General features: G+C 45.7%; 1 pseudogene; it reads left to right on the top strand.

Annotated features, from left to right (window-relative positions):
- The first annotated feature begins 698 nt into the window (after window positions 1-698).
- LOC146425446 (uncharacterized) lies at window positions 699-22885 on the top strand (annotated as a pseudogene).
- Window positions 22886-23132: the final 247 nt, after the last annotated feature.

Below are 23132 nucleotides of genomic sequence, written 5' to 3'. Positions count from 1 at the left end.
CACTCCCCCACAGGACAATCCATAGTTGAGAGGACCCACCAGACAATTAAGAGGGTCCTAGACCAACAGCGGGGAGGGTCAGAACTCAATTCTCCCATTATGAGACTCTGCAAAGCCCTTTTTACAATAAATTTCTTAAACAGTTCGTTTGAAGAGCCTGACCCCCCTGTGTTCCGGCATTTTACCAATTCGACCCAAGCCAAATTAAAAGAACAACCACCAGTGTTAATCAAAGATCCAGAAAGCCATCAAATATCAGGCCCTTTTTCACTAATTGTATGGGGGAGGGGATATGCTTGTGTTTCCACACCTTCAGGACCCAAGTGGATACCAGGAAAATATGTAAAGCCCTACCTCCGACCGTCAGTGACAGCTCCTGAGCAGGCGAAAGATGACACACCAGACACTGACAAAGAAACTCCAGACAAAGAAACCAGTGCCGCTTGGAGAAGACGTCGGCGCAAGATTCCAGCCACGTGAACAGCTATTTGTGCCGCCTTCAAGCAGTTCCCCAAACCCACAAATCCCTTATCTGTTACCCTCATGTGTTTCCCTAACCCACAACCTTATTACCTGTGTCTTATAAAAAAAAGGGGGGATGAGGGGGAAAAAAGAAAGAAGTAACAGAAAACCATCTTTTAATGATTTTTGCTTGAAATCCCACAGAAAAAAGGACTACCTATACCTCTCTTACCACCATGCCTGTAATTGCCTACCTCTGCATTCTCCTGACCTCCTGCATCCTGTTACCACCAGAGGTTGTCGCATGGATTGTCCCTCAGCCAAAGACCAATATGTGGGTTACATTGGCAAAAGCACTCCAGCAAGACCATATGTGCCTGTCTATGGGCAGCGTCAGTGACCCACTTTCATCATGCCTGGTGGGGATCCCTCTCCACAAAGATGAACTGCCTTTTGCAAACGAGGTGCTCCCCCAGAAAGAAGCTTGGGAAAAATGGGTAAGCACGCTGGCAACAGCACCAGAGGAACCCCACGAATTACTACTATTGGGGTCCTCCCAGGCTACCCTTTGCCTCAAGTTTGTCTTCAGCCCGAAAAGAGGGATGGCATTATCCTGGTCAGAACACCAGAAATTAAGTCATAGTAGAAAAGCAACACCCCAGGGAAAGGTTTACTCTGTCAGTAATTGGTGTCAGGATAAAAAGGTCATCCCAACAGAGTCATCTGTACACCCCAAAATGCTGCCCAAAGGTATGTTCCTGATTTGTGGGAATCAGGCGTGGTCTGGAATCCCATCCCAGCTCCAAGGGGGACCGTGCACTCTTGGCAGGCTTTCTGTACTAGCACCCAACAAAACCCAAATTCTGCATTGGAGAAACCATACTCGATTGGCCCGCCAAAAAATAAATATACAACAATTAGATTCTAATTGTGATAGCGAAATTATCAATTGGTCATTGTCTAAAAGGATTGCTGCATCGTTTTTCCTGCCTGGAGTAGCAGCAGCAAAAGCCTTAGGTGAACTTAGCCACCTTGAGTGCTGGCTCGGAAAGCATGCTAACCTAACCTCGAGTGCCCTCTCTCAGCTTCTTGAAGATGAAGAAACCACCAGGCATGCAACACTGCAAAACAGAGCAGCCATCGATTTTCTTTTATTGGCCCATGGACATGGCTGTGAGGAATTCGAGGGACTGTGTTGCTTTAACCTGTCATCTCACAGCCAGAGCATCCATGCGACGATACAGAAAATAAAGGATCAAATCAAAGAACTGAAGACAGAAAAAGAAACAGACTGGATTGGCGATCTTTTTGGACAGTGGGGACTTCAGGGATGACTAGCATCCTTAGTCAAAACTGGACTGTGGGTGATCCTAATAATTTTCCTTGTTCTAAGCTTGTTCGGTTGCCTCAAGAAGTGTTTAACTAAGCAAGTAGGGGAGGCCTTTCCTTTAAATAAAGAAGGGGGAGTTGTTGGGGTGGGTGATACCATCTCAGGAACTGCTGAGGAGCTGAGTGGTTCCAACACAGCAGAACCCCACTGGTGGAAGCCTTCTTAGTCCTCCCCCCTGGAGAACACGATGGTTCCTCCCCAAATTATGTAAATCCCCCCAGCTGTAACCTAACCCCTGATTGCAACCCTTCCTCCTCCCAGTGGTTGTGGTGTTCCCCCCGCCTCCTCTCCCCTGACCCTCCAGCCGCCCCTTTAAATGTAGACGGCTGGGGTGTCTCGCCCTCTTTCACCCTGGAACCCTTCAGAATAAACTCTGGAACCTCCGGCTGACTGAGCGCTCTGAATTCTTTGTCTTTGGTAACGCACGAGTTATCCAACTCCGTGGGTGAGTGAGAATATGTGCCTTACACCGGCACGGGTGTGAGAAGGGCTTTTCTGTACAGCACCAGGCAGTGCTGGCTGGAGTGATCTCTCGATAGCCTGGAGACACTTTCGGTAAACGCAGAGGCCTGGTTCCACCCCTCCTCCTGTACCCTTTGCAAACACTCCTTGTACCTTAGCCCTACATGTTTATAACTCTTGTAGTCTGATATTTAGCTTAGTTTGGGGGTTCTCTGGGGGGAAGATGAAACATTTATAACTATCTCAAAACGAAAGCTCCAACATTGGATGGAGCCTCCTCTCTGGAACGTGTTTTTGTTAACTAGGCTGTTGTCTCACTTGGGGGGATAATTAGAATAGGAGGACAATCACTTCATTTGTTAAGTTTCTTATTGGAGGATTTTAGGTAGATATGCTAATTTGTGAGGTCCATAAAATTGTATACGCATTGTACACGGGTGTGCTCCTCGGTGTGATTCCACCTTTGACGAGGGGGCACCTGGGATCCTATTAAAACCAAGGTAATACCCTTTTTTCCTATACTGCTATGTCTGCCTCTTATTTGTATCAGCTTTAAGGCATCAAAGGTAACAAATGGTGTTCCTCACTTCTGACAGGTCCAGCAGTTCACAGGCCCACAGTGCACTCTTTCCACTTCCCCTGTGACCACTTCCCCTGTCACCAGGATGTTTTTCACTGGTCCCAGGGCTTTTTCCAGACCAGAGACAGAAGGTCGCTTTGGCTTTAAAGGCCTGTTGCTCTGCTCCGCAACATCTCTCCCTTTTTTGTTTTCTGCGTGAAGGGTTCATATACCTTAATGCTAAAACAGTCTGCACCTGCAAAGCCATTACCTTATCAGGACTATTATTGATCATCTGCTGGACACAGGATAAAATACATAGTATACAGATTACAATCAATAAAAACCTGTCAAAAACTGCCATGCCACAGGCAAAGAGGCCCACAGCATGGGAAACCAAAATAGTGGTGTCCAGTGTCCCCAGGAAGAGAGCTGCTTCTTCTGTACTTGGAAGTAAGTGGCTTCTCTTCCAGAGCTCATGGCCAGAGCTCGGGGGCCATGCTGTTTAGGCAGGAGAGAAGTCCACTAGCTGGAAATGCTAACTTTGACATAACTGAATGTCTTTCTGGAAGCATGGAGCAGGAAATAGCTGAAGAAGGTCAGCAGGGACACAACAATATGATAGTGGGTGCTGTGGGACACAAGGTCTCTGTTGGCAGGCTGCCTCTGTAAGCTTCCAGGCACAGCCCCATGGTCCTGGCAACCCTGCCCCTGCTCCTGCCTTGCCTGTGAGGGCTGGATGCTGATTAGGTAATTTTTTCTCTCACTGAGCCTCGTCTCCCCAGAGGCAATCAATGTTTGTCCAGAGGAATCGCAGAATTCTTATGGTACCGTTGCTAGCTAGGTAGGCCAGGAAGGTGTTCTCTGGGGCTGGTGCCGTTCCTACACTGTGCATCAGGATGTCAGTTCTTTGTTGTAGTTGCTTCAACATCCCTCATGTTATCTCTGGGTTCACCTGTGTGCTGATGGTTGATGTTGTGTCTTTAGCTGGGGTATCGAGTCGTTGGACTGGTCCTTCAGACTCATGGGGCAGTTTTTGCCGGACGAGCAGGTAACTGCTTTGGACCTGTTAGTGATAGAACACATGCATACCCTCTTCCCCAGGTTAGTAAATCATCTGGGCCTTGTCACTGAGCACCCAATTGTGGATCCTTACATAAAACTTTTGGAAATTGGTTCTGCACTGTTGGAAAACGCAGTTTTCCAGCAAAACTCATGCTAACTGAGCAGGGCTGAGCAAAGCTTCAGTATTGTCAGGCCTCAGTAAAATTCCAACAAGCTGCAGTGGTTTGTTTGCCTGAGAATGTTCTGTGGGAAGAATGCCATGAGAAAGATTAGGAGTCAGGAGTGTTATGAGAAAAGAATAAGGGAGTTAGCAGGAAGATCCCTGAATGTGTGAGAACAGCTGCAGGTGTGTGTGTGTATCTATGAATAGAAACTTCTGTAACAGTATATAAGTCTCTCGTTTGGTGAAATAAAAGGGAGCTTACTTTATATCTCATATTGAGACTGCCTGTGAGTTCCCTCTCGTTCGTTTCTCTTTAAATGGTGACCCCGACGTGATACGGAGCTAGCAGGATTTAGAACCGACGACTACGAACCCTGACAATGGATTTTACGACCCTGCCCAGAGAGCGACGAGACCGGAGAGGCCCCAGAGCAGCGCCGGGGGGCTATGAAAGCCTGGGCTGAAAAAGACCCGCTTCCGGATGGGCTAATACTCGGAAAAGCTGCACAAACTCTGGCAACTAGCGAGCTTCAATAAAGTGCTTAGACGGTGTTGACCAGGACCCTGAAAAACAAACTCTGGCAACTTGCGAGCTTCAATACAGTGCTTAGACGGTGTTGACCAGGACCCCGAAAACCAGCTGGACCAAAAATGGAATCAGAGGTAGCCCAAATTTTATTGTTATGCTTTTTAGAAAAGCACAAACTCAGTAGCCTGTTACATTTGGCTGGCCTGATGGCAGTAGGACAAGCTTATGGATTTTTTACAAATCCTATTACAGTATTCAGTGTGGGAGAGTGGCTGAATTACGGAGCTGTTTTGCTTTTGAACTGTGATAAAATAGCAAGAAAGCTTAGCAAACCATGGAGTAAAGTTGTAGCCTGCTTACAAATACACGCCACGGAGCAAAACCTTGCGTGGCTCACGGCACAGGACATAACAGCTGCATGGAGCAGAGAGAAACCTATGAGTTACTCTGCTGGTTTTGCTATGCGGGGAACTTCGGCAGCCGCGCAGCCAGGGAAACCCCCCCCGCCAGGGAGGGGGGGGGAGAGAGGGCGCACGGTGCCGCTGCTGGTAGCCGAGAATACAAAGTTACTCGATTGGATGAAAAATCTGTTCCTGTTAGAACGAGCTCCGATATTGCGGGTAAAGAAACAGAGTAACCAGAAATCATCCCGATGTTACCGATGCAGGAGTGAGAGACACATGCGGAAGAATTGTAATGAAAGAGTTTGGTGTTCCTGCTGCAACAAAGATACTCACAGTACAGAAGCTTGCAGAAACAAAAAGAACAAACAGAAAGTGACCAGTGACCCAGGAGCAGCGGCGGCCCCTACCCTGCGGCACGCCACACAAAGGAGACTTGTGGCGGAAGTTGTTCCAACCGTGGCTTCCGGCCAAATGACAACCAGAGCGGAAGTCCCAGAGGGTACCCTGGTGGGCGGAGCCGCGAGCCATCCACGCCTCTTTACTGCCCCAACTGTGACGTCTGTGGTGAAACTCTAAACTCTACTCCTCCCCAAGGATGAGGAAATGATTGACAGCTTCAGCAGCGAACCAGAACTAACCAACAGCGTTGCCAGCAGAAACAGCACTCTGATACCCGAATCGGAGCTGCAGATTCTCTCCAAAACCTCTAATTATTCGCTTTGCAGGGTGAAACATCCATTGCCACGTATTGACCAACAGGCCAAAACCTATTTCCAGCAATTTACTAATAAAGAAGCATTGTAATAAGATATTATCCTGATAAAAAATAACACCTTGAATACTAAAAGCTTTGAACAAAAATTGAATTTTACTAAAGCATTTGTGTGTATGTGTGAATATTGTAGGCCTACTGAGAGTGTGTTGAATGCTTTAATGTGTAAATGAAGCCTGATTGATGAGAGAGTGATTTTGATTTCTTGAGAGTTTTAAGGTGTGAATGAAAACCTGTGAGTGAAGTCATACTGAATAGTTTAAATTACCTGTTAAGTATCTTTAGTTAAGCATAGATTCTGTTAAAGTTAAGTAATAGTGAATTTAAATTCTATTAAGTTGTAAGTTCTGTTAAAGTTAAAATTCTGTTGAGTAATATTAAGTGATGTTAATTTTAAATTCTGTTAAGTTTTAAATCTTGTTAGAGTTAAGTTGTTAAAGTGATATCAATTTTAAATTCCATTATAGTTAAGTCCAATTTGTTAGTTTAAAATAAGATTTATTAAGATTAAGTTTTATTCATTTTTAGTGATATTAATTTAAGTTTTAAATTTGTTAGTTTGTATTATTATTCACAAAAGCTTTGCAGTTTTATTTTCTTAGTTAAAGTCAAGTAATAATATCTATTGTTTTCAAATATTTCATCTTACCTTATATAGCTATCTACAAAAATGGTAACATGTTAAGACACTCTCCTTATTGATATTAATCAAAGCTTGTTTATAAGATGTTCTAAGAAAACCCTTCCACTTAGCACCTAAGCTCTGGCCAAGCTTTGGTTCTAACTGGCTGGGAAACATGCCATGAGTCTCAAAGTATTCTGCATCAAAATGTGATCAATTAATTTTCATTTACCAAATTGAGTTTATAAAAGCTAAACCTTCTTCCAAGTAAACTTAGAGTCCTTACCCGGGAAAGGTTCTCTAAGCTTTACCTGTGAAGTGAATGTTTTCAGCAATGACAATTTCTAGACCATGGCAACATATCTAAATAACTAATGAAATTTCCTTAGGTAAACTTATAACAATTCTAATAATGAGAATTACTTATAGCAAAGCGAATTAATCTGATAACAGACAACGTCTGTTCTCACAAGCGAAACGGGAGAACTGTTGGAAAACGCAGTTTTCCAGCAAAACTCATGCTAACTGAGCAGGGCTGAGCAAAGCTTCAGTATTGTCAGGCCTCAGTAAAATTCCAACAAGCTGCAGTGGTTTGTTTGCCTGAGAATGTTCTGTGGGAAGAATGCCATGAGAAAGATTAGGAGTCAGGAGTGTTATGAGAAAAGAATAAGGGAGTTAGCAGGAAGATCCCTGAATGTGTGAGAACAGCTGCAGGTGTGTGTGTGTATCTATGAATAGAAACTTCTGTAACAGTATATAAGTCTCTCGTTTGGTGAAATAAAAGGGAGCTTACTTTATATCGCATATTGAGACTGCCTGTGAGTTCCCTCTCGTTCGTTTCTCTTTACTGCACATGCAGACCTTCAGAGCAGTATCGCTCTGTCAGGGATCAAAACTGATGATCTGCATTCGAAAAGTTTTAGTGTGAATATTGCGTTATCTAATTGTTCTTGAGGAGCCATACTCACCCTTTTTGTTTTTGGCAATGTGCTTCTCTCGGTATGAATATGAAAACAACACAAAGGTGTAACAATACATGGAATAGAACAATAAGCTTACTACATGCTCAGCTCTACATGCACACATTGGTACATGAGAGAAAGGATAGTGATTTAGGAAAGTACATCATCAATTGCCTAAGCACTCTACTATCACCCAGAGTCTGCAATCGCTGGGGAACCTCATTTCACAGGCAGGACCTGGAGAACCTTTCCCCAGCAAGGATTCCAAGTTTACCCTGAAGGGGGTCCAGCTTTCATAAGCCCAAATCAGGAACTCAGAGTGACTCAATTACATTTTTAGTGAAGAAACAACTGGAACTGATGGCATACTTCCCATCCAGCCAGGGCCAGGGCTTGGCCAGAACCTAGGCCTCGACTGGGAGGGTCTCCCTAAAACATCCTACAAACAAGCCTCTATTAATATCAATTGGGAAAGTCTCTTAAAATGATACACTTCTCGCAGATAACTACACAAGGTTATGTGGAATTTTCTAAAGCAGCCGACATTGCCATTTAATTTTTACTAAGTAATCAATGGTACCATAAACAAACTGCAAATAACTAAAGGAATGCATATGTGTAACATCAAATAATATCTTCTGGATAATATTCTTTATAAAAGCTCAGTGAATTCATGTCATTACACTATCAACATATCTAAAATCATTAATACAGTAACAGTAACCATTCTAAAAAGGTGAGATATATTTTTCACACATCTATGCATATATGAAAATAAAGCAAAGCATCTTACAATTAATAATATCCATAATTTCAAATTGTTACCCATTCTTCTGTATTACCTATGGAAGATAAAATGGCAAAGATTGTTATGAATAGCAATACTAATCAACCAGTGTAGAACAACTAGACCCACAGAATTCTTGACGAAACCAAGGATCCAATAGACCATATGTTCACATGGTTAAATCTTCATCAGGAAGGTTTCTGTTTTAAAGCTTTATCTTATCTCCATAGCAGAAGAACTGTATTCTTTAAAGTAAATGAGCATATTACAACAGAGCTTAAACTTAACTTTACTCAAACATAACATCACTTAAACTTAACAGAACTTAACCTTAACACCTAGACTTAACAGAATTTAAAGCTAACACTTAACAGAGTGTAGCTTCAATAACAGGCAAACTCTGTGGTGAGGGCTAGGGATTTCTGCATAACATGAGGTTGGGAGGCAGCCACAAGGATATCATCCATATAATGGTATGTGAGAGCCTCGGGCGCTAGCTGATGCACAGAGCTCAAAACACGTGCCACAAACCACTGGCATATGGTTGGGCTGTTTTTCATTCCTTGTGGTAGCATCACCCAATGAAACAGTTTCAGGGGTTCCTGTAAATTAGGGCTTGACACAGAAAAAGAAATTTTGGAGCATTGTCAGGATGCAGTGGAATGGTAAAAAAGCAGTGGGAGCCCTGGCTGCAGGGCACACGTCTCCCATCACCACATTAATTTTTCTCAAATCATGCAGCAAGCTCCACTTACCATTCTTTTTCTGAATGACAAAAACAGGCAAGTTCCAGGGACCAGTAGAAACTTAACAGATAACTTACATTAAACTATTTAGCAATTTATTAATATAGAATTTGCCATAACACAGTAGCAACTGACTTACAGGCCTAACTTACAAATTTAAAATACTTAAGAAGCTAGAACAGCATTCCTAGTACATTTGCTGCAGCACTTTTACACTCGCATGCACACAGACATTGTTCAATGTATACCTGTGAAAAAAATTCCCTTGACTTCAATGAAGTAGTCACTTTGGATGCCTTTGCATCTTTTGAGCCTTAAATTTACCAAAACGAGATTCAAAGGTGAAAGTGTTACTTTAAAAGTTTCAAATACAGCAGAATTTAACTCGTTTTGACTCCATTGTTACAAGAAAACTACTGAAAATTTGCAAGCAATCAACAGAGTGGTGAATGAGATAACAGAAACATGGAACTCTAGAGGGCTGAATTTCTGCAGGATTAACCGGAAAGATTTTAAAGGTTTGGAAAATATGTCATGATTGCACATAAGTCAGCTTCAGGAGTGACCTGTGATGACTATAAGCATTATTGAAAATGCCTGCTTCACAGTCAATAGTTTTCTAATGTAAGCATAAGTTTGCCAGGATTTTTCGAAAGTACAGCCTTACTCAGAAAAATGATAACATTGTACGTGCCTTGTGGGCATTCTGTTTTGTTTTGTTAAATAAACAGATTTTTTCTTTTCACTTTCCTCTAAGGAAATTACTTCTGGACCTGAGTGGGAGAGGGGCTCCCCGGAATTTGGGAGCGTTCACCCCCCTAATTTGTCTCAAACTGAGACAATGGTCTATTACACAGATTGCAAGGGAATCTTTGCTCCTGTGCCTAGAGCCCTTCCTTACCCTCCTTCCTCCATGACCTTGGTGTTTATATGGTTTGTACAATTTTATAAAGGATATATTTTGTATTTCTCCATCATTAAGATGGGATTATTTAAATTAAAAAATGCATACAAATAAGTGTTAAAGAACACCTCTAAAGTTATCTAAAGGGTTTTCCAAAAATAATTCCTAAGAAAAACATACAAGATACAGGACTAATGTTACTTGTAAGAGACAAGAAAAATCCTATAGAATAAGGTGAAAGGCCTTTTGCTCACTCTTGCCCACTAAAAAGCATTTTAGGAAACTATAGCTGACATGCAGGCAAAAACAACTTATATAAGCACCTGTGTGATCGACACCTGACCAGAATCCTCATAGGCCAGAACAGCGCGTGGACAGCCGCACGAGAGGTGATAGGGGATATGGACACAGCCAGTGTGTGTTTGTTTAGTAAACAAGAATGCTAACAAGTATAATTTTAGCTGGAATATTTTTAGCACAGTATAAAAGTTTTACCTAGCTGTATAGTATAAAAGACTGTCTGTAGCTGCATTAAAGTGATTCTCTCCTCAAGAAGCACTGTCCATGTCTCATTGCTACAGTTACTGATTCAGCCAATGGCAGTCTTGTCTCCACATCTGAAGTGAGCAAACATTTTAGAATTCTCTGTCCCGGGTTAATGATAAGACTCTCTCCTCCGAGAGCGAAGGGCCCCGATACCCCCTCCCCCACCCCCAACAGAACCTCTTAGATGGAAGTGAAGAAAAAACTATTTATTTAACAAAACCACGCAGAGTGCCCTACAAGGCACAGGGGAAGGGGAAAAACAAGGTGAAAGGCAGTTATTCAACCTGATTAAAAAGTCCTTTTCTCAGACGCAGTCCCTCTCCTCCTCGCCCCCCACCCGGGGCCGGGTGGAGCTCCCTGAGAGCTCTGCTGTCCTCTGGCCCTCCTGGGTCTCCGGGTGGCAAAGCAGATCGAAGAGAAGGGGTCCGAACGAGGAAAAAAAGAAGAAGAATGGAAAAAACGGGAACAGAGCTCACTCCGACCCCCGTCCAGCACGCAGTCTCTGCCGGGCGACGAATCCTCCCCCGAAGCGAGGCTTGGAGAAAATGTTTTCAAAACAACCCGCGTTTCTCTCTGCGGCTGGGTGCAGTTAAAGAGACAGGACCACACATTTTTACACATTTTTTTCTTTCTTGGGCATATAAGCCAACGATAGGGGATAAAGGATTATCATATCATCAATCCACGACATTCCACCCCTTATTCCATAGCGTTGGCTTAAGGCCCACCTTAACATCTTCCAACTTCAAACACACACATATATATATACACCTATATACATACATACACACATACATATATACATATATACATATATACATATATACATATATACATATATACACATAACTATGTACAAATAATGTCACGAACGGTGAACGGTGGTATGTTGCCATCCCAACCTTACATGTGGCCTTCACCCAAAATTAAATTTCCCTGAGGGACACATTGTGTTTTTCCATCTTCCTGCATTATCCACCAAGTACACCCTGGTCCCTGGGCAAAGACAACCCCACGGATGGGTTTGTCTTTATGTGAGGCAGAATCAATCCAGACAGTTTTCCCTAACAAGCCTCTGGCATGTACTGCTGGGACCTTATCTCCATCCACTGTATGTAGAAGCTCAGATTGGGCAGGACCTGCTCGGTTGATGGAGCCTCGGGTATTGACTAACCAGGTGGCCTCTGCTCAATGTCGCTCCCAATTCTTATAAGTTCCCCCACCCAATGCCTTTAGGGTGGTTTTTAACAATCCATTATACCGTTCCACTTTGCCAGCGGCTGGTGCATGATAGGGAATGTGGTACACCCACTCAATGCCATGGTCTCTAGCCCAGTTGTTTATGAGGCTATTTTTAAAATGAGTTCCGTTATCTGACTCAATACTCTCAGGGGTACCATGCCTCCACAGGACTTGGTTCTCAAGGCCCAGGATGGTGTTACGAGCAGTGGCATGAGGCACAGGGTAGGTTTCCAGCCACCCAGTGGTGGCTTCTACCATTGTGAGCACATAGCGCTTGCCATGGCGGGTTTGAGGCAGTGTGATGTAATCAATCTGCCAGGCCTCTCCATACTTATATTTTGACCACCTTCCACCATACCACAGGGGTTTCACCCGCTTGGCTTGCTTGATGGCAGCACATGTTTCACAGTCATGGATAACTTGAGAGATGCAGTCCATGGTTAGATCAACCCCTCGGTCTCGTGCCCACTTATAGGTGGCATCTCTGCCCTGATGGCCTGAGGCATCATGGGCCCATCGAGCTAGGAATAAATCTCCTTTATGCTGCCAATCCAAGTCTACCTGGGACACCTTTATCTTTGCAGCCTGATCTACCTGTTCGTTGTTTCGGTGTTCCTCATTAGCTCGACTCTTGGGGACATGGGCGTCTACATGGCGGACCTTCACAGGTAGTCTCTCTGCCCGACTAGCAATGTCTTTCCACTCTTCAGCTGCCCAAATTGGTTTTCCCCTACGCTGCCAACCAGCCTTCTTCCACTTTTCCAGCCAACCCCACAGAGCATTGGCTACCATCCATGAATCAGTATAAAGGTAGAGCTTTGGCCATTTCTCTCTTTCAGCAATGTCCAGGGCTAACTGAACGGCTTTGAGCTCAGCGAATTGGCTCGATCCCCCCTCTTCTTCCCTAGCTTCTGCAACCCGTCGTGAGGGGCTCCACACAGCTGCTTTCCATTTTCGTTTTGTCCCTACAAGACGACAGGAACAATCAGTGAAAAGAGCGTAGCGTGTTTCATCTGCTGGCAGTTGGTTGTATGGTGGGGCTTCCTCTGCACGGGTCACCTGTTCCAGCTCCTCTTCCTCAGTCAGACTAAAATTTTCACCTTCAGGCCAATTTGTAATTATTTCCAAAATCCCAGGGCGATTCAGATTTCCCATACGGGCGCACTGTGTGATGAGGGCAATCCATTTGCTCCATGTGCCATTGGTGGCATGATGAGTAGAGGGAACCTCTGCTTTAAACATCCACCCCAGCACCGGTAGTCGAGGTGCCAGGAGGAGTTGTGCTTCTGTGCCAATTACCTCTGAGGCAGCTTGGACTCCTTCATATGCTGCTAGGATTTCTTTCTCTGTTGGGGTGTAGTTGGCTTCAGACCCTCTGTAACTTCGGCTCCAAAATCCCAGTGGTCGACCTCGGGTCTCACCAGGCACCTTCTGCCAAAGGCTCCAGGACAGGCCATGGCTCCCAGCTGCAGAGTAAAGCACATTCTTTACTTCTGGCCCTGTCCTGACTGGGCCAAGGGCTACCGCATGAGCAATCTCCTGCTTGATCTGGGTGAAGGCTTGCTGCTGTTCAGGGCCCCAGTGGAAATCGTTCTTCTTGCGGGTTATGAGGTAGAGAGGACTCACGATCTGGCTGTACTCAGGGATGTGCATTCTCCAAAAGCCTATGGCGCCTAGGAAGGCTTGTGTCTCCTTCATGTTGGTTGGGGGGGACATTGTGATGATTTTATTGATAACCTCAGTAGGAATCTGACGCCGTCCATCTTGCCACTTCACTCCTAGGAACTGGATCTCTTTGGCAGGCCCTTTGACTTTGCTCTTTTTTATAGCGAAACCGGCTTCCAGGAGAATCTGGATTACTTCCTTTCCTTTCTCAAATACTTCTTCTGCTGTGTCTCCCCACACAATGATGTCATCAATGTATTGCAAATGGTCTGGAGCCCCACCCTTTTCCAGTGCAGCCTGGATCAGTCCATGACAAATGGTGGGACTGTGTTTCCACCCCTGGGGCAATCGGTTCCAGGTGTACTGCACGCCCCTCCAGGTGAAAGCAAACTGAGGTCTGCACTCTGCTGCCAGAGGAATGGAGAAAAATGCATTTGCAATGTCAATAGTAGCATACCACTTTGCTGCCTTGGACTCTAGCTCATACTGGAGCTCCAGCATGTCTGTCACAGCAGCACTCAGAGGTGGAGTCACCTCATTCAAGGCACGATAGTCCACAGTCAATCTCCATTCTCCTTCAGATTTTCGCACAGGCCAGATGGGGCTGTTAAAGGATGAATGGGTCCTGCTGACCACCCCTTGGCTCTCCAGCTCACGGATTAGTTTGTGAATGGGAATCACGGCATCACGAGTTGTCCGGTACTGTCGGCGGTGCACAATCGAGGTTGCAATTGGTACTTGTTGCTCTTCTCCTTTCAGGAGTCCTACTGCAGATGGGTTCTCTGACAGTCCAGGCAAGGTGTTCAATTGTTTTATGCCCTCTGTCTCCACAGCAGCTATCCCAAATGCCCACTTGAGTCCCTTTGGGTCTTTGAAATATCCATTTCGGAGGAAGTCTATACCCAAAATACATGGAGCCTCTGGGCCAGTCACAATGGAATGTTCTTTCCACTCTCTTCCAGTCAGGCTCACCTCAGCTTTCACGAGGGTCAAGTCTTGCGATCCTCCTGTAACGCCGGAAATAGAAATAGGTTCTGTCCCCACATGTCGCGATGGGATTATCGTGCATTGTGCACCAGTGTCAACTAAAGCCTCGTATTCTTGTGGCTCTGATGTGCCAGGCCACCGAATCCACACTGTCCAAAAATTTCGGTTTTCCCTGGCCTCTACCTGGCTAGAGGCAGGGCCCCTCTAACCATGGTGGGTATTTGTGTTAGAGGTTCCTTCAACGGAATCAGACATATTGAGTAGAGCTACTTCCCTTCTGGTGGAGTTCCTTCTCTGAGTCTTGGCCTCCTTCAATTCACGCACTCGTCGTGCCAGGACAGCAGTGGGTTGTCCATCCCACCTGTTCATGTTTTCTCCACTGTCACACAGGAAATCCCACAACTCATGTCGAGGGATATATCCAGTTCTCCTAGCTGAGGAGCGTCTGCGTGGGGTAGCAGAACCTCTGATCTGTACTGCTGAGATTTGGAGAAGGCTGTCTTTAATCTCTTTACTGAGTTTCTCATGATTCTTCTCTATCTGATTTTCTAGTTTCTGCAGATTTGTTTCCACAGCTGAGATTCTTGCATTCATTGGGCTATGCACGACATCTGCATACGCCCGGAGTTTCCTTGTCATATCACGCACAGTCTCATGCCCGTCATCTTGCTTCATAATGGCTAAAGCAGAAGCATACCCTGATGGCCCAAGCTTTAGGAGTTTCCGCCACATCACAGGTGTACATTCTATCCTATCTGGGTCTATAATCGGATCTGGGTTTGCTATGTCCTCTGGGAAGACAATTTCTACCACTGCCATTTCTCTCAAGCGTTGAATCCCTTGTTCTATGGTTCTCCACTGGGTTTGTTGCGAATAGAGATCGTCGGGATGTAGGTATCTGTCCCTCGCAGCTCTGATAGCTCGTCTCCAGAGGCTGCTGCAGTCAGGCCCATCTCGTATAGTTTGGTTGATATCTGGGTCACGTGACACAGTCCCTAAATGCCTTGCCTCAGTAGCATCTAGAAGTGTAACATCGCCTGCAGCATCCCAAAGACTGACTAACCAACTAATCACAGATTCATCATCTCGTTGGACATAATCTTTTCTTAGGCTGTGAAGGTCTCTCACATTCATGGATTCAACAATGACCTCTGACTCAGTTGCTGGCCTTGAGGGTCCCTCCCCACTGTCATCTGGGCGATCAGTCTTAAATTGGGCTTTCCTGCTCCTTGTAATAGGAGCAACTGCCATTGGCTTAGGCTCCCTTACTTCCTGTTCTATAATATCTGACAGTGTACGATAAGCATATGCCAGGGCCCAACATATTGCACTGCAGTTGTCTCTGCACTTCTCTTTCAGATACTTCCCCACCTCAGCTGGTCTCGGGATTTGTCCAGGGGGAAATTCCCAGTCTATTTGATCAGAGAATTTCTTTAAAGTTTTACCTATGTCCTCCCATACTCCACACCATTCAAATTTCCTCACATCTGGATTAGGTGCCTGCTCCTGCTCAGCCCCTCTGGACTTCTCAGCCCTCATTCTGGTAACACTGAACATCATATACACGGAAACTCCTAGGTAAAGCACCTGTACTACCAAGTTAATGGTCTCTTTAACATCCAGGGGAAACTGAATATTCTCAAAAGCTGATATACCAGATTTAAAGGGAAAGAGATGGGTGAGGAGCCAGGAAGCTTCACCCTCTACTTCTCTAACAGGTTGGGTAATATTACTAACAAAACTCCAAAACAGGTTACTAAAACTAGAGGAGGAAACTAACAGAGCATGTACATCTTTAACTGTTTCCCATACCTTCTTACAGATCGTCAGTATCACACACATTACTATAACAATCCGGAGTCGTGTCCCTGATTGGTGGAAATTATACATTAGGGACAGGATTGCCCCTACCTGTTGGTAGGGAAACAAACCTATGTGCCAAACAGACAGTATTACATCAAACAACCTCCCATCAAACAGCATAGTGACTACTGATGGCTGTAATTCAATACCAAGCGATTAAAACCAGAATGCAATTATTAGGGCTTTTTCTTCACTTTCTCTAACCCCACAAAAGGTGTAGAACAAGTAATCAAGGCCCCGTAAGTTGGGCGCCAAATATGTCCCGGGTTAATGATAAGACTCTCTCCTCCGAGAGCGAAGGGCCCCGATACCCCCTCCCCCACCCCCAACAGAACCTCTTAGATGGAAGTGAAGAAAAAACTATTTATTTAACAAAACCACGCAGAGTGCCCTACAAGGCACAGGGGAAGGGGAAAAACAAGGTGAAAGGCAGTTATTCAACCTGATTAAAAAGTCCTTTTCTCAGACGCAGTCCCTCTCCTCCTTGCCCCCCACCCGGGGCCGGGTGGAGCTCCCTGGAGAGCTCTGCTGTCCTCTGGCCCTCCTGGGTCTCCGGGTGGCGAAGCAGATCGAAGAGAAGGGGTCCAAACGAGGAAAAAAGAAGAAGAATGGAAAAAACGGGAACAAAGCTCACTCCGACCCGCGTCCAGCACGCAGTCTCTGCCGGGCGACGAATCCTCCCCCGGAGCAAGGCTTGGAGAAAATGTTTTCAAAACAACCCGCGTTTCTCTCTGCGGCTGGGTGCAGTTAAAGAGACAGGACCACACATTTTTACACATTTTTTTCTTTCTTGGGCATATAAGCCAACGATAGGGGATAAAGGATTATCATATCATCAATCCACGACATTCTCACGGAGTACTTTACTGTTAGAGGTAATGTGACAAATCTGACCAACATCAGAGTAAGAACAGTTATAAACCATTTTCTCACCATGCAGCGAAAATGTAAAACTAGTTTGGCTTGATCTGTCCGCACTAGTAAATGGTTCAATAGAGATATACTAGGTATGCTTCCTTTACTACCTGAGAACTCTGGTTTATTTATTACTGTTTTGAAAGGAAATGCAATTTGAGAATTCTTACCTTTGACTTTACACTTTTATTGTTGATCAACAAACACATTAGCCAACATAAACACACTGTGAAAGCATTCTGGCTCTCTGCAATTCTTTGCATGTGTTATATCATTACCACACAATCATTTTATTAATGACATAGTCATCAGCTTGTCCTTAACCACAAAACTAGAGTTTGAACTCCAATAAAGCAAGTGTGATTGTTTAAGGAACTCTATCACAAATAGCTTAAGATTTTGTAGAAATCCATGCAACCCTCTTAGGAAGGCCAGTTAATCTTAAAACAAGGTGGAAAGCAGAGCATTCTATATACTCCAAATTCCTCCACTTACAACTATACATAGCATTATTTCCTGCAAAAAATTATAACAATAATTGTTTCAATACATACCATATTCTGCTCTAGAAAAAGAAATAATGGCACATGAAAGAAGCATTATTTTAATGAAATGCTTAAACAGCTTTAATATGAAATACCTATAAAAATATGTATATATTTATAAAGGTATAGAAATGCTTGATATTAAAGGTAGAAAGTGTTCATACTGCAAGAGGTACTGGTAAAGCTGGGATTTTTTCAAAAGAAAATAAAACTTTGATTCTCAGCTCCAACTTGATTTCCACACTGGATCTGACAGCCTGAGAGGTGAGGTGTAGCTTCACATACCCCAGTCTAACCAGTAGCGAGACTGAAAATGTATTCCCAGTAAGCATATGCACACAGAGCATGTATATACACCATATATATACATGCCTGGCCATACAGATCACAGACAGAGCACATCCATAACAAAGACAGCACCTCACTCTGGCTGAGCAGGATGGAGATCCACTACTGAGAATATCTATATATATGTATAATGTAGATCCCTCCAGCAGCTGGACTCAGGCATTCTGTCTGCCCAGTAGCTACTCCTGGATCCCAGTCTTCTCAGTTGCTGGCATGTGAACATATGAGCCCTCTAGGCCACAGTCCCACTCCAGTTGCTGGAGCTGATTGTCTCACATGCACATCTAGAGCTGGCTGTGACTCCCTGCTCTCCCAGTAGCCATTCTCACCCTTAGAGAGACACACACACATGCCTGGCTTCCAGGCCACTTCATCTACTCGCAAATTGGTCTGGCTTGATCTTTGCTATTGCTCACACACTCACTTGCACACCTGCACCCACTCCAGTGGTTAGCATCAGACAAATAGACCTCTGACCCCTGTCCCAACCCCAATGGGTGACACTTAGTTTCACTCATTCCGGTCTTTCCAGTCACTGGCACCTAAGCCCTCCAACCTGCAGTCCCAGCCCAGTTGCTGGCACCCAGACCCTCACTCACTCCAGTTGTTTACACCACAGACACACAGGATGCCATGACCCAAGGTCTTACTCCAGTTGCTGGTAGTGAAGTCCAGTCACTCCAGTTTCTCCAATGACTTGCACCATAGTTACGCAGGCCCTCTGACCCATGGTCTGATGACACTTTCCCCCAATACACACTTGCACACACACAGAGCACATAGAGAATCCCTCACCCATGAAAGAGTAAGAAAGGAATTTAATAAGATAGGACCAACTGCACTGAGCAGGTGCAGGGCATGGCCAAGAAAATGCACCAATCATCACCTATTTGCATGCAGTAAATCCTTTTATCCCCTTACCCCTCTATTGTCCTCATATTTGTTCCTCCCCATATCACCTAAATCCCTCCCCTTTCTTACCTTTGGCTCCTCCCCTAAACATACCATGATAAATCCCGTGCAATCCCAAAATGCTCTTCCCCTGCATCCCATAATTTGTTCCATACCACCCTCTAGGCAGCAACCTCTCATTCCAAAAGGTGCTCTAGTGTTGACTCATCTTGATGGGTGTCACATCTGGACAATGGGGCTAAGGGTCTCCTAGGAGAGGGTATCTATTCCTCCAAGTCCTTACTTTGGGTTTTTGCCTGCCTTGGCACCTCTGTGCTCCTCTGTGCTTGTGGAGATAGGTCTTTGATAGGGCCCATCACAGAGCTGATAGCTCCTGTGATGGACCTGGGATGAGCTGGGTCAGGGTGTTATTATTTTGGCTTTTCCTCTCCATGTCTTTCTGGGATTCTTTGTCAGTGAGCTTGCAGACAAGCTTTTATCACAAAAGCTAACAGTGTTCATACTTCAAGACTTACTGGTTGTCTTGGGAATGGCTTTTATCCCATGTCCATTTTTTGGTTTGTTTTTGTTTTGTTTTGTGTCTGGAATGGTCACTCCCCCCACCCCCCGCCCCCTGGAGCAGGAGTATTGCAATGGGTAGGAGCCAGCCCAGGATCCCGCGAGGGTTGGGGAGTGAGGGGCGGCTGCTTCCTTCCGGTGGGGCGATTGTCTCAGCAACCATGTGGCACAGTGCCTCTGACTGGAGATACTGTTGCCTTGTGGGTTTTGCCTGTTTCTTTTTTCTTTTCCTTTGGCACTGTGACTGGGCTTGCCAGCTTGCTTCTCCGCTCCTCTGCTTGCGTGGGAGCCCAGAGCCAGTGCGTGCTGTCCAGGGAGCCCACCGTCCCCCACCAGGGCCGCTCCCTCTGCTCAGCCTGACCCTGGGACCAGCCATCAACACCCAGTGTCCCCCTGACCCCCGTGGCTCCTGCTATGGCTGGGAAGTTTCAGCTACATTTTTTTTGTCACCCCCGGTGTGCCCGCCTCTGCTGTCCCAGCCCATTGCACTGAGGTTTCCTGCTGTGATCTATTCAGTTTCCCGAGTGGCACTGAGACTAGCTGCCCCCACAGTGAGATTTGCAAAGGAAAGCCCCTTCTCTCTCCTGCCAGCTGAGTTGCCATTATCCACGTGGAGAGAGGCGGCTGAGCTCGCGCCACAGCGCCCCCTGCAGCCACGGGGGAATCATCACACCTGCCCTACCTGGTTGGGAGCAAACAGCGCCCCTGCTGGCTGTGACTATAACTACACCAAAGGGGAAAGTGCTTGACAGCCAAGAGAAGGCTGTTACTAGGTTTCTGGTTTCTGTTTGTTGTTGCTGACATTGTAGTTGTTTGTTTGTCTTGTTATACATATATATACAGTAGTAAAGAACTATTATTCCTTTTCCCAAATCTTTGCCTGAAAGCCCCGTAATTTCAAAGCTATAATAATTTAGAGGGAAGAAGGTCATATTTTTCATTCCAAGGGAGGTTCCCACCTTTCTTGGCAGACATCTGTTCTTTAAATCAGGACACCGGAAAAGCTGTGATTTTTCAAAAGAAAATAAAACTCAATTCCAACTTGATTTCTCCACCCAACTCTTAAAAAAATTAAGCATATACATTTTCTGTCAATAACTTGCAGGAGAGACATATATAATTATAACACAGGGGGGGTGTGGAGTGGAATAGGCCTCTGCATTTACTGAAAGCATCTCTAAGGCTCCGAGAGATCACTCCGGCCAGTACAGCTTCTCTCACCCGTGCTGGTGGGAGGCACATCACACACTCACCCAGGGAGCTTTGGATAGCTCATGCGTTTTACCAGAGACAAAGAATTCAAAGGGCTCAATCGCTTGGAGTTCCGAAGAATGGTTTATTCCCGAAAGTGTCCAGCAGTGAAAGAGGGTGAATGACCCTGAGTCACCATTGATATAGAGATATTGGGCCAATAGTCTGAGGGCACAGGGGCGGGGAGAAGGCGGGGGGATACAACGACCAATGGGGAGAAGAGAGGGGTGGAGTGAGGGACCAGGTCAAGGCCAACCAACATAGGAAGATTATCATAGTCTAGGGAGAAAACATCCAATACTCAGGGGGGTAACTTCAAACATCGGAGCTGTCCCAACACCGTGTTTCTGCTGCCCTGGGACCCCTCAGCTCCCCGGCAGCCCCCAAGGTGGTCTCATCCAGTGCAACATCTCCCCCTTCTCTGTTTAAAGGAAAAGCCTCTCCCATCTGCTTAGCTAGGCACTTCTTAAGGCAACCAAACAAGCTTAGAACAATAAAAATTATTAGAATCACCCACAGTCCAGCTTTGACCAAGGATGTCAACCATCCTTTAAGTCCCCATTGTCCAAAAAGGTCTTCAAGCCAGTCTGCATCTCCTTCCATCTTTAGTTCTTTGCTTTAGTTCTTTGATTTGATCCTTCATTTTTTGTATCGTCACGTGGATGCTCTGGCTATGAGATGACAGGTTAAAACAACACAGACCTTCAAATTCCTCACAGCCATGTCCATGGGCCAATAAAGGAAAGTTGATGGCCACTCTATTTTGCAGCGTTGTGTGCCTGGTGGTTTCTTCATCCTCAAGTAGTTGAGAGAGGGCACTCAAGGTAATGTTAGCATGCTTTCCTAGCCAGCACTCAAGGTGGGTAAGTTCACCCAAGGCTTTTGCTGCCGCCACTCCAGGCTGGAGAAATGCTATTGTGATAATAGCTGCAAGTTCCCCACACCCCTTTCTTAACGACTGTACTTGTCACCTATTGTCCTGCCTTCCCTACTCCACGTAGTCCTAGCCACGCCCCCAGTTTTCCCTATTGGTTCCTATACCCTAACCCCACGTGGGCCACTCCCTTGGGTTTCCCCTATTGGTTCCTGTACTCCTAACTCCGCCCCTGTACCTCCCCTGTACCCAGAGGTCACTGGGCCAGTGTGCTGTCCCTGCCCCTCTCTGTTTCCCTATAAAACCCCTTACCCTCCGCCATCTTGCCGTCTATGCTCCACGTGTGTTTATGCTCCACATGTGGCTGTGCATGTGAGGCCTTCGCCCTCGAGGCATCTCTGCCTCGGGGAGGTCGTTGGCCTCTGCTGCACCATGCGAATAAACATCTTCCATGGACACAACGTATAGACCCTCCTCGCCTCCATTATCACCGCCGGTTGTGGAAGCAGACGAACCAGAGCTAGTCTTATGGCTCCCCGGCCGGTGAGAGTGCAGTGTGCAGCCCTGGGACAGAGGGTTTGGAGCACTGAGGCGCTGAACCGGGCTGGGTAGAGAAGCTCCAGGGTAAAGTCTGCTGTAACATCCTCTAAACCGCAACAAAATGGTGCAGCGATCATTTTAGACAATGACCAATTAATAATTTTGCTATCACAATTTGGGTCTAATTGCTGTATTCTTCCCTTTTGGCGGGCCAATTGAGTATGGTTTCTCCGATATAGAATTTGGGTCTTGTTGGGTGCTAGTACAGAAAGCCTGCCGAGAGTGCATGGTCCCCCCTGGAACTGGGATGGGATTCCAGACCACGCCTGATTCCCGCAAATCAGCAACACACCTGCAGGCAGCGCTTTGGGGCACATGGATGACTCTGCCAGGATGAGATTATCATCCTGGCACCAATTACTGATGGAGTAAACCTGTTCTCAAGGTGTCTCGATTGTACTATGACTCAATTTATGGTGTTCTGACCAGGATAAGGCCATCCCCCGTTTCAGGCTGAAGACAAACTTGAGGCAATGGGTAGCCCAGGAGGACCCCAGTAGTAGCAACTCGTGGGGTTCCTCCAGTGCTGTCACCAGTGTGTTTACCCATTTCTCCCAAGTGTCCTCCTGGTAGGGCACCTGGTTTGCGAAAGGCGGTTCGTCTTCACAGAGAGGAATCCCCACCAGGCACGACGAAAGTGGGTCACTGACGCTGCCCATAGACAGGCACATATGGTCTTGCTGGAGTGCTTTTGCCAGTGTGACCCACATATTGGCTTTTGGCTGCAGGACAATCCACGCAGCGACCTCTGATGCTAACATGATCCAGGAGGGCAGGAGAATGCAGAGGTAGGCAATTACAGGCATGGTGGTAAGAAAGGTATGGGTAGTCTTTTTTTCTGTGGGATTTCAAGCAAAGATTATTAAAAGATGGTTCTCTATTACTTTTTTCTTTTCCCCCTCTCATCCCCCCCTTTTTCTTATAACACACAGGTAAGGGAGTTGTGGGTTAGGGAAACACATGAGGGTAAGAGATAAGGGATTTGTGGGTTTGGGGAAC

Source organism: Lichenostomus cassidix, chromosome W (assembly GCF_008360975.1).
Source record: "Lichenostomus cassidix isolate B80296 chromosome W, HeHo_3.0, whole genome shotgun sequence".
NCBI lineage: Eukaryota > Metazoa > Chordata > Aves > Passeriformes > Meliphagidae > Lichenostomus > Lichenostomus cassidix.
Note: the sequence above shows the minus strand (reverse complement) of the source record. Positions and strands in the feature narration are given on the sequence as shown.